The 12155-nt window shown below is 38.1% G+C and overlaps 1 long non-coding RNA gene across 1 annotated transcript in view; it reads left to right on the forward strand.

The window, feature by feature from the left end:
* LOC127544654 (uncharacterized) overlaps positions 1-5159 on the forward strand; it is a 143601-nt gene extending 138442 nt beyond the window's left edge. Inside the window, exon 3 of the long non-coding RNA XR_007949503.1 lies at positions 5064-5159. This is a non-coding gene — a long non-coding RNA (uncharacterized LOC127544654). The remainder of the gene's footprint in view (positions 1-5063) is intronic.
* Positions 5160-12155: the final 6996 nt, after the last annotated feature.

Genomic DNA, 12155 nt, shown 5'->3' on the forward strand with positions numbered 1-12155 from the left:
GATGAAAACTCAAGTGAGAAGAACTGGGAGATCATTGTGCAGATTATAAGCAATTTAATAATAATTACCAACTATGAAAAACATGGCTACTCTGATCAATTTAATGATCAAAGATAGTACAGAGGGTGAAAAAATTATATGCAGTCCCAAAGACAACTGAAGAAGTCTTAGTGCAAATTGTAGTATAATTTTCTCACTTTACTTAGCTTGATTTTTTGGTCTTTTTAAAATATGGCTAATGTGGAAATCTTTTTTCAAGATTTCACATATAAAACCAATACATATAATAGCATACTTGCTTTCTCAGTGACTAGGTAGATGAGGGTTAGGAATGAAGGAGAAAATTTGGAACTAAAAATTTTAAAAGACAAAAATGTTTTAAAAAATAGTAAATCTAAAAAATACATTTTAGAAAATATCAAATAAATAAGAATTTGATTTCTGTAGAAGATGTCTTTTATCTGTAAGAAATGGCCCCTCCCAGTCTTAAGGGAATATTTCTGTGTGTCGATGGGGGGGCAACCTGTTTGATTTTAGAATTTTTAATTCTAAATAGTATTTCTTTTTTGAGATTGTATTTAAACATTATTTTCTTAAATGATAAATAGTTTGATATGTTATAATTGTACAATTATGTAAAACACATTTACACATTAGTCATGTTGTAAAAGAAGAAAGAGAACATAAGAAAAAACCCACAAAATAAAGTGAAAACAGTATACTTCTATCTGTATTCAAAGTCCATAAGTTCTATGAATTTTAACAACATTTTTCATCATGAGATCTTTGGAATTGCATTCTTTGTTTTGCTAAAAATAGTTAAATCAAGCAGAATTGATCATCACACAGTATTGCTGTTACTGTATAATGTTGTGGCTGTGTTCATTTCACTTTGCATCATTTCATGTTAATTTTACCAGCTTTTTCTGAAATCTGGCTGCTCATCATTCTTTACAGCACATTAGTATTTCATTATGCTAATATGTGCCAGTTTGTTCAACCACTTCCAAATTAATGGGCATTTTATCAATTTTGACCACCATAAAAAGAGTGGATTTAAATATTTTTGTACATGTGTTTTCTCTTTTTTATGATCTATTCATGGTAGACAGTATTACTGCTGATCAAAGGATATACACAGTTGGATTGCCCTTCAGGCACAGTTCCAAATTGCTCTCCAGACTAGTTGAATCACTTCAAAACTCCCACAATGCCTTATTGTCTTAATTTTGCCACATCCTCTCCATTATTTATCACTTTCCTTGTCTGTCATATTAGACAATTTGGTAGATATGTGGTTGTACCTTAGATTTATTTTGATTTGCATTACTCTAATTAAAAGTGATTTAGAGCATTTCTTCATATGACTATGGATAGCTCTGATTTCTTTGTCTGAAAAACTGCCTCTTCTTATCCTTTGGTGAATGACCAGTATTCTTATAGATTTGACTCATTCTTTATATTTTAGAGAAAGGAAAACTTTATGAAAGGCCTTTAATTGCTGCAAAGACTATTTTCCAGATTACTGCTTTCTTTCTAAGGTACATTGTTTTCATTTGTGCAAAATCTTTTAAATTTGACATAATCAAAATTATCTACCTGACATTTTGCAGTGGTCTCTGTCACTTGTTTGATCATGAATTCTTCCCTTCTTCATAGATTTAATGGATAAACTATTCGATGCTCTCTTGATTTGCTCATGGTATCACTTTTTATGTCTAAATCATATACCCATTTTTAAACTTAAATTGGTATAAAGAGTAAGATTTTGAGCTATGCCTAGTTTCTACCATATTGTTTTTCAGTTTTTCCAGTAGTTGGTCAAATAATGAGTTCTTATCCAAGAAGCTGGGGGTTTCACATTTATCAAAGTCTATGTTATTATGGTCACTTATTAGCATGTCTTGTGTACTTATTCTTTTCCATTAATTCATCCCTCTATCTCTCAGTATCATGTAGTTTTGAAGATTGCTGCCTTGCAATGCAGTTTGGGATCTTGTTCTGAGATTTCCTCAAATTAATCAATTTGACATTTTCTTAATATGTATCCTTGTTGAGTATTCTTTTCCTGCTATGGCTAAATCAATCTTTTGGTTAACTGTTGAAAAGCTTACAAGTATTTCATTTTGTTTCAATGTTAAAATAGTCTGAATCAGGCTAAATTTGGAACATATCCATTAGAGATTCCCCAGCAAAGGATAAATGATTATTTATTAGACATTTTTTCTCAGATTTTACTTTTCAGGTATAGATTGAATTATATAACACAATTACAGAATTTCAGAGTTAGACAATATTTCAGAAACCATTTAGTTCAATCCATATATGCAAAAGAATCTGCATAACAGCATGACAATTAAGTCTTTGATTAAACATCTCTAGTTAAAGGAAATTAAGTGGTGCAGTGGATAGAGCACTGGGTTCAGCATCAAGAAGACCTGAATTAAAATCCAATCTCAGAAAATTCCTAGTTGTGAGTCTATGAGCAAATCACTTAATGTTAATTGCATATAGAAAAGGGATCCACTGGAGAAAGAAATGGCAACTCATTCCAGTATCTAAGAGAAATAACTTAATAACCAATGACTCAGAGAGTCTGAGTTAACTTCTTTTTGTAAACATTTTTAAAATTTAGTTTCTGAAATTTGAGCTAACTTTCTCCTCTATCTAGTTTCCACCCAGCTAGGGCAGACGTTGTATTCTGTTCAGGTTGGGGTGAGGCATAAATTCTTTGAAAAATTGTCCTAGGTTGGCAGGGATTTAGAAGAATAAGATATAAATAAAGTTCAGGTCCAGCTGTTAATCGAACAGCTGGACCTGAACTTTATTTAATATTATATAATTATATATATTATCATATAATTATTATTAAATTATCTGGGTTAACTGCCGCCCTGGGAAACACTTCAATAATATGTCAGAAATAAATAATATGTCTAAGTGTAGGCATAGACATACACTTCATATCCCATACCAAAATGTAATCAAAATGGATACATGATTTGGGCATAAAGGATAATATCACAAACAAATTAGGGGAACAAGGGATAGTTTACCTATCAGATCTTTGGAGAAGGATGAATTTATGACCAAAGTGCATTCTTCCTCAGGGAAAGAACATGATTATCATGAAGTTTTGGGAGTTGGAGGTGAGCATAACAGGAAACTGAGGATATCTCAAATAATTCCAGACCCAATTTCAAAGGTCTGTTAATCATTAGCACTCTGGAAAGGAGAACAAAAGATTTGCTCTTCTAGTAGAAATATTTGACCTCCTGAACCTCTACTTAACTTCTTAGAAGAAGCCAACTAATGAATGAACTGGAGATATTCTAAGGGTTCTATAAACTGGGTAATCTCTATTTGTTGAGGAAGTCTGAGGTAAACCAAGTCTCCTTAGTTATTCTAGTTTAATGGATTACTTACCTCTAAACAAATCTCCTCTTTGTGAGGAAATTATATGATTTCTTATAAAATCATTAAATAAGGTAGATTGAATTTATAGCTTAGATTCAGTCTACCTGGGGAATTTGGGAAATAGAGTGCTCATATTGGATAAAGTAAAACAGGTGTAAAACTTGTCAAACTGAGCAGCATAAAATTCAGGTCAAAATTTAACAAGTCCATGTTACTTCCCAGGCATTAAGCAAGATAATGAGAATAGACCAGATTTGCAGAGGTGCAGGGTTTGTTGTCATGATTTCTTATGGCTTATGACTGTATAATCTTCCCTGACTCCTGAAGGGGTGACCTCTTTTTTCCTGGGGAACCCCAGTTTATTGAATGTCTGGTTTTCATGAGATTCCTGAATAAAGCTTCTATTCTTTACTTTGAGAGACCTCTGAGAAGTCATTTTGACTTAGGATCTGCCGACCATACAGAAGGATAGTGAGATTGTGGACTAGCTGGCATTATTAGAAGGGAAAAAGGACAGAAGGTAGGAAGCAATCCCCTTCCCTTTCCAGGGGAGAATATAGGCATATAGGGGCAGAATCCTGTGTAGTTTGGATGCTAGTTCTAGCTTTAAATGGAAGAAGGAAGCAGAGAGTGAGCAGGAAGAAGATGAGCAAGGAGAGAAGAAGAGAAAGAAAAAAGATGGAGGGAAAGAGTAGAGATGGAGAAAAATATCTTGTTCTTCAAAATAATAGCCCAACTTTGTTCCTTAGATGCCTCCAGATCAGGTTCTAAGACTCCTGGTTTCTCTTCTTCCTTGGACCCTCCCTTTCCTCTGGCTTCATCTTTGTTATCCCTTCCTCTTGGGACCCTCCCATTTCCTAGCAAACTGAGCATCAATGGCTCTGGGGGATAAGCCTTGAATGATCGCCAGGGCAGTCTAGCCATTTTCTGCATGTTAGCAAATCTAAAGGATAAGTTCCAGGTACTTGAAGTTCCAGGTTTTGTGAAGATAAGCCGAGTACAAGTTAAAAGTACACTTAGTTTGAATGACTTAGTTATTTTCATCTTGACAACAATTGAAGATAATCCCAAAAGAATAATAATAAAACACACTATCCGCCTTCATAGAAAAACTCATACTGGCTGAATTCAGGGTGAAACATGGTATTTATCTCTTTATTGCTTTTTTCTTTCATTTGAGTCTTCTTGTACAAAATGACTAATATGGAAGTGTCTTACATAGTTTCACATGTATAAACTATATCTGACTGCTTACAATCTTGGGGAGGGAAGAACAGGGAGAGAGGGACAGAATTTAGAACTCAAACTTTAAATAAGAAGAGGAAAAAAAGACTTCTCAGGTGGAGCCAAGATGGTGGAATAAAGTCAGGGAGCTGCTCCAGTTCTCCCAGTTTCCCTGGAAAATCACATGAAACCAAGCCTCTGAATAGAGTCTAATGGAATGAACCTACTTTCCAGCTCAACATAGACTGAAAATTGTGTTGAAAAGTGTTTTCAGGCCAGCTCAGATAGACTGTGAGAAAGTTTGGTAAGAGGGTCTTAATGAAAGTAAATCACACTGAAGACCCTTAGCCCTGACTCAGTCAAAGAACAAATCAGTGGGGCAGCTTCCAGTTCCAGCTAAGAAGGCAAACTCTGGGAAACAGGCTGTTTCCTGAACAGAGCAGTCAAAGTTTGCCCCTGCAAACCCAAGGGGCCTTTGTGCTCAAAGCCAAAGCTCAGAACTGCACAGAAAGGTTGGGACAGGGCCCCTTATTTCCGAGAAGTAGAGCTCATTTTTGAAAGAATAAGGGAAAGAAACCCCGTAAAAAATAACCTGAATGTAGGTATCGAAAACATAATGCCCTCAATATTGGCGAAATTCACTGAAAAGAACAGTAATATAAAAATAGAGAAAAAATAATTAGGGAAAAATTTCAAAATCATCATTATTAAGAGTATGTAGAAGGTCAAAATGAAGATCCAAGAACACCAGTTCATCCAAACCTCCTTGAGAATAAATCCTGCCAAACAAAGGATAGACACTTCTTAGAAATTGTCCAAGGTAGACTATATAGCTTCCTTTCCCAAATCGCTCCTCTAAGAAGGGGAAAACACTTGTCTCTTCTGTCACTCCCAGTCATCACCCTGAACTCACTCTCTCTACCACCTCTGCATTACCTGACACACTGAATTATATACAACTTATTCCATCCTCAGGAGCCTTTCCCCTGCCCACCCCCAAATTCCTCAGGAGATCTCTGGGTCACATGTTTCTGTGGAAAGCTGAAGAGAGTCACAGTCACAGCTGTCTTTGAAAGGGAAAAATGGATACCTGGGGTCAACCCAAAGATTGGAGTAAGAACAGAATGAGCACAGGGAGTTGACACCCACTGAGATTTTTATGAGGATTGCCCTTTAATATTGTCCAATTACTCTCCCCCTACCCATCCGTGCTCCCAGGTCACCATTACCTGGACAACTGTGCTTTGTCCACAAATAACAAATGCAAATACCCACTTCCATTGAATAAGTCACTGACAGGATCCCATGCAGGTGCCACATAAAAGCGTTTTTGTGAAGACTTTCTGCAAGAGAACAACAAGGGTCAAGGGCATAACCACTCAAATGCTCAAAATTACCCTCTGGACTGTCAGCTCTGGATAAAGGAGCTCCCAAAAAACGGAGAGTAGGAGCCTTCTCCAACTAAATCTGTCTCACAGAAGAAGACTGCTGGCCCAGCCCTCCTATTGAAGACACAGAAGTGGAAAGACATGAATTGAGATTCCATAGATCCCCAAAAGGTAGCTCATCACCACTTTTCTGAACCCATGTCTTCTCATACAGGAAACATCCCAAATAAGAAAGAGGCCAGTAGCCTCAGGATAGAAGGTGTTATTGGTAGTTCTAGGGATCCAGAGACAATTCCTTAGCTCCAGTCTCAGATCTCTGAGGAAAGAAGATTTTTCAGTCTCTGATATGTCTTATAGTCCCACAACTTCTCTATCTGTATTAGTTTATAGGCAAAACACCCCAGAAAACCCCAAAAAGTGTTGATTACAGGGATTACTGGTACTATTATTGGCTTAAATTAGTTAGGGGAAGGGTGGAGGCAACCAGTGCTCATATCCCTCTCAAAATTGGTCTTTAGGGCCCTGCTTTATAATGAAATATTGAAATAATGAAAATTATACTTACTTTTCATTTGGAAAAATTTGAATGAATAATATATGTATGATAATATCCAAAAGCCAGTGATGTTTCTTATCATATATGCCACCTGAGGATCCATTGGTTTTGTCTCTTCCTCACCTGAAAGACATCATGTAACTCAGGAGAATCTGCCTCACATACTCTATCCTAGCACAGGTAAAGGCATTACATATTAGTTTGTGGAATCTCCTTCCCAAACAGGTCAATTATAGGGACATCCTTCTCCAGGAGAGGGGAATTGATGGCCCTGCTCAGGGAGGAGGATGGACATCTGACTGAGCATTGGGAAAACAGAGGCCATGGTCTTAACTACAGGTTTCCCAACACTAGCTCCATCCCTAGGTCTCTCAGTACCCTGCTACTCCCCCTTCCATTCCTTGCATCCATTCCTTGTCCACACTCATTTGTTCATTCATTTATTCATTCTTTCATTTATTTATTTATTTGATTATTTTTTGCTGACGCAATTGGGGTTAAGTGACTTGTTCTCTAAGATCAGATTTGAACTCAAGTTCTCCTAACTTCAGGGGTGGTACTCTATCCACTGAGCCATCTAGCTGCTCCAGAGCATATGTATTAAGAATAAAGTTAGGCTTCAGAGGGGGCTACAAGGAGTGTATTAGTTATGATGACGTACTTCTTTCTATACTCTACAGAGTCAGCCAAGCACTTAGTTAATAACCATTTATTACCTTCCATGTGCTAGACATTGTGCTAAGAGTGGGAAATAAAAAAAAAAAGTAAAAGACAATTTCTGCTCTGAAGAAGCTCACAATCTAAAGGAGTAACAATTTACAAACAGCTATGTGCAAATATGCTATATTGAAGATAATAAGAAAGTCCTCTGTTCATTTATTCCTTCTTTCCTTCATTTTTCCTTCCATCATTTCCTTCCTCTCTCCTTTTTTTCCTTCTTTCCTTTTCTCTTTTTTCCTTCCTTCCTTCCTTCTTTTTTCTTCATTCCATTGGTTTTTCCTTCCTCTCCTTCCTTGCTTCCCTGTCATTCATTCCCCTCTCTCCTTTCCTCTCTCTGTTCATTTATCCATTCCTTCCTTCCTTCATTCTCCTTCCTCCTTTTCTTCCTTTTTTCTTTCATTCCCTGTTAGTGAGCACAGTGCTTGGCAAATATGAGGGATTTAATAAATATTTATTGAATTGAATTATTCTCAATTGCACCTCAGCAATAATGCCATGGTATGTACTGTTATTAACTCCATTTTACATATGAACAAACTGAGGCTGAGATTAAGGGAATGACATAGGATCACTTAATTAGTAAATTGATGAGAAAGTGAACTCAGATCTTTCTTATTCCAACTCTGAGCACCTACTACACCACTCGGCTCCTTCTGAACAAGGCTATACTCAGAATCTCACTTTTTAACTTATTTTACAGCACCTCATGAAGAGGGGTTCAAAGGAATAATATTGATACCCATGATATTTTCCTATTAATTTATTAATCATTAAAATCATGTTTTCAAATTCAGTAGTTTCCCACATCAGAATAATATCAGCCACTTCCCACAACTTATTACCAGCAAAGTAATATTTTTGATACCAACTTTACTCTTGATCTCCCATGTTGCTTCTCATAATATATATCGTATCCTGATAAGAATTATGCTTTTGTCAATATATTTGAAAAGTCAAAGTATTTCTTAGTCAAATTAATTTGGAAACTTCTGATCTTTGGCAGTTCCAGTGTATTATCAATATAGTACTGATTGCTCTGTCTCTGTCTCTCTATTTTTCTCTTTTTTGTCTCTGTCACAGTTTCTCTGTTTCTGTCTCTGTTTCTATTTCTCTCTGGTTCTTTGCCTCTCTTTGTTTCTCTCTGGTTCTTTGTCACTCTTTGTTTGTCTCTCTCTCTCTTTGTGTGTGTGTGTGTGTGTGTGTGTGTGTGTGTGTGTGTGTGTATGTATGTATGTATGCTGGATTATTAGTATCTGGGCAGAATGATACTTCTTTCACACTCATTTCTTGCTACTTTCTTATTTCTTCCTTGGTTTCCCCCTTTTCTCTTTCTCCCTCCCAGACTTCTCACTTTATTTTTCTCCTGTTGAAATCTTAAAAATGGCACTGGAACCCTAACAGAACAGTGAGAAAGAAATAGGAAAAATGTTCACCTTATGTAAGTAGTTCTATAAAAACAGCATCTTACCTAGAACACACCCTTTATGATGCCTTCTCCCAGATATATATACTTAGAAATAATTTTCTTGACTTCATACCGGAACTATAAATCCCTTTCCCACACTGGTCTATCTCCTTTGATTTTGTTACCTACTATTGGAACTGTGGTTTGACATGTTATTTATCCTTTCTCAGAATGGAACCATACCTATTTCTTCTTCTGATGGGACAGGTGGACATAATCATGAGCAACCCTATGCTACCAGGAGGCAGGATTCAAAATCTTGTCTCACCAGAAATCAGAACAAATCTCTTTCCCCAAATTCAAGAAATCTAATTCTTGGTAATTAATTATATTACTAATTGTGGTTAGGAAAAATTAATAAAAGAATAGTCATTTTATTTAATTTATACTATAATATAGTTAACATATATTGGTCATCCTGCCATCTAGGGGAAAGAGTGGGGGAAAGGAGCGGGAAAATTGGAACAAAAGGTTTGGCAATTGTCAATGCTGTAAAATTATCCATGTATATAACTTGTAAATAAAAAGCTATTAAATTTTTTTAAAAAGAAAAAAAAAAAAGAATAGTCATTTGACTGTTTCTTGTAAGCCAAAAGTGGATCGTGGCAGACCACTGATATATATACTTTTGGTAAAGTGAGTATTCCATGTAGATAGCAGTCAACTCTGTTTGAGTAACAACTAATGAATAAACTGAACATTATAATGGGAAGTGGAGCTACTTTAATGAGGGGTGATTTTAATCATGTTCCTCTTACACCCAAACTTTTCCTAGTTTGGGCCATCAAGACAAATATCTATGCTCATCTGTGTTAAATTCTTAATTTCATACCTATTTAATCTTCATATCTTAATTTCATACCTATTTTTCATGAACTGATTTGATCTAGTAGAGAATGAGGAAATAAGGAAAAAAAAAATTCTGGATCTGCCCAACTGTAAGTGGTTATGTATATAGTAGAGCCATAATCATTTCTCTTGCTCACACACATACTTGTAAGCCTTCTAGATCATATAGACTGCAGAGATCATCTTTTCCATTTATATGGTATCTTAGAAACAGCAAAAAAGTGACTCCATATGAATTACTGAAGACATGGAGGGAAAGAAGATTCAAAGAAAATGAACCAAGAATAGTTGCTGGGATTTGTTAAGTAATAAGATTATGGGGAAGAAAGAGACCAGAATCTCCCAACTTTCTTAGCTCTCCGTGATTCTCTTACTCAATATTTAGTTAGGCCCTAGAAAACAAACAAATAAACAAAAAGTAATGATATATCTGATCCCTCTCTGAATAAGAGGACAGTGGTGGAAATCTCTTAGGAGAAGTAGTTTAAATCATCTCTGGGTGTTGGAAGCCGAAGGCCCCCACCAGGTGCCTTTCTCATGGCCCTAGCCCAGGTGCCTTTTCCCCACCCCTTGCTGCAACAGAATCGAGCAGGTGGTCAAACAATCCTGAGAACTGCAACCGGGCAAAATGGTCTTGAGAATCAATCTTGAGTTGTCACCACACTATGTTCCTGCTCACTGGACCAGCTATAGCCCATGTTCCTTTCCCAGACCACCCTACTTCTCTTTCCCATGCTTTTTCCTATATAAGTTGTATCCTGAGAGCAATAAACTGAGACCTTGGCAACAATCAGCCTCGTCTCCCTCGTCTTTCTCGCCCATTTCTCCTCAGGCTGAATCCCCCCTCGAAGCCCACACGAGTAACGAGGTCTCGCTGGTCGAGTCAGGTGGCGCCCAAACGTGGGGCTCGAGGCAGGGACCCTTGCCAGACGGACCCCAGAGAAGTCGTCCGGACCCCTGCTGTTTAAAGTTTCGGCTGCTGAGAGGGACTCGGTAGAGAGCTTGATAAATTGCTGACACTCCCTAACAGTGGGAGTTTGGCTGGCTCTCTGCGGAGCCCCTTTCCCGCCCCTGAGTTGAGGACTTATTTCGCCGCTCAGGAAGGCCCCAGTCCTCTGTAAGTGATTTCGTCCGTCTCATAAGAAATGGGCCATAAGTTGTGTAATGAACAGGCTTTCATAAAGGATTTCAAAGCCTCCCTCAGGGAAAGAGGAGTTAGGGTTAAAAAGAAAGATTTAGTTAAATTCTTTTTGTTTGTTGATTTAGTTAAATTCTTTTCGTTTGTTGATTTAGTTAAATTCTTTTTGCTTGTTGACTATGCCTGCCCTTGGTTTCTTGTGAATGGGCCTGACATCCATCCCAAAAAATGGCAAAAGATTGGGAAAGATTTAAATGTCCAGCTCTCCACAGAGCTTTCTTCCTTACAAAGTTCTCTCAAACAAACCGTCCTCCCGATTTCAGGCCCAGTGGCTGCCCCTCCCTCCCTGCCACATAAAAAGGTCCCTATTAGCAGATCAAAGAACCTGAAATTGGCCTTTCCTGTAATGACTCGCTCTAGGCAAGCTCACTGCCCCTCCCACTGATAATTCCCCCTCATCCTCTGCTGAGGTGCCCGCTGCAGGCACAGACACTCAGGATGGGTCAGATAGCGAGGAGGAGGATGACAAAGATGAAAATGAAAATGAGGAAAATGATCAGGCTGCACAAGACACCCCTCCAAGAGAGTTCCGTAAACTTCATTTTAAAACCTTAAAAGACTTAAATGCCGCAGTCAAAGCCTACGGACCTAACGCTCCCTTTACCCTTTGGGCCCTTGAGGCCATGTCTCACTGCAGCTACCTGCTCCCCTCTGAATGGATTTGTGTAGTTCAAGCAGTCTTGTCACGGGGCCAGTTTCTGACTTGGAAGGCAGATTTTTTTGATTGCTGCCAGTCCGTGGCCGCTGCTAACTTAAAACCTCCCCAGCTGTTCTTAGGGTTTGAGCTACTTCCCAACAAAGTCCTTTCCCAGAAATTCCAATTGCGAACAGACTGTCTGCATACTCTTAATGATTTTCAGAAACTTCTAGGTGATATCAATTGGCTCAGACCTTACCTAAAACTCACAACGGGGGAATTAAAACCTCTCTTTGACATCTTAAGAGGGGACCCCGATCCCTCCTCCCCACGCTCATTCACCCCTGAGGCACGAAAAGCCCTGACCACAGTAGAACATGTCATCCGTGAACAACACATAGGATATTATGCCCCTAATCAACCCTTCTGGCTTCTCATATTCCCTACTCCCTTTGCCCCGACAAGCTTGCTCTGGCAACAAAAACCATTGTTTTGGGTCCATTTTACCCGCATCTCCCTCCAAAATCCTACCCACATACCCTCACTTGGTTGCTACCCTCCTCCGCCTCGGTAGGGGGGCCGCTTTGAAACTCTTTGGCAGGGACCCTGACCACATTGTTTCCCCCTACACAACCTCCCAAGCGCAATGGCTAGTTCAAAATGATGATGATTGGGCCACCAGCTCCATTTCTTTTCAGGGA

Source organism: Antechinus flavipes, chromosome 1, assembly GCF_016432865.1.
Source record: "Antechinus flavipes isolate AdamAnt ecotype Samford, QLD, Australia chromosome 1, AdamAnt_v2, whole genome shotgun sequence".
Lineage (NCBI taxonomy): Eukaryota > Metazoa > Chordata > Mammalia > Dasyuromorphia > Dasyuridae > Antechinus > Antechinus flavipes.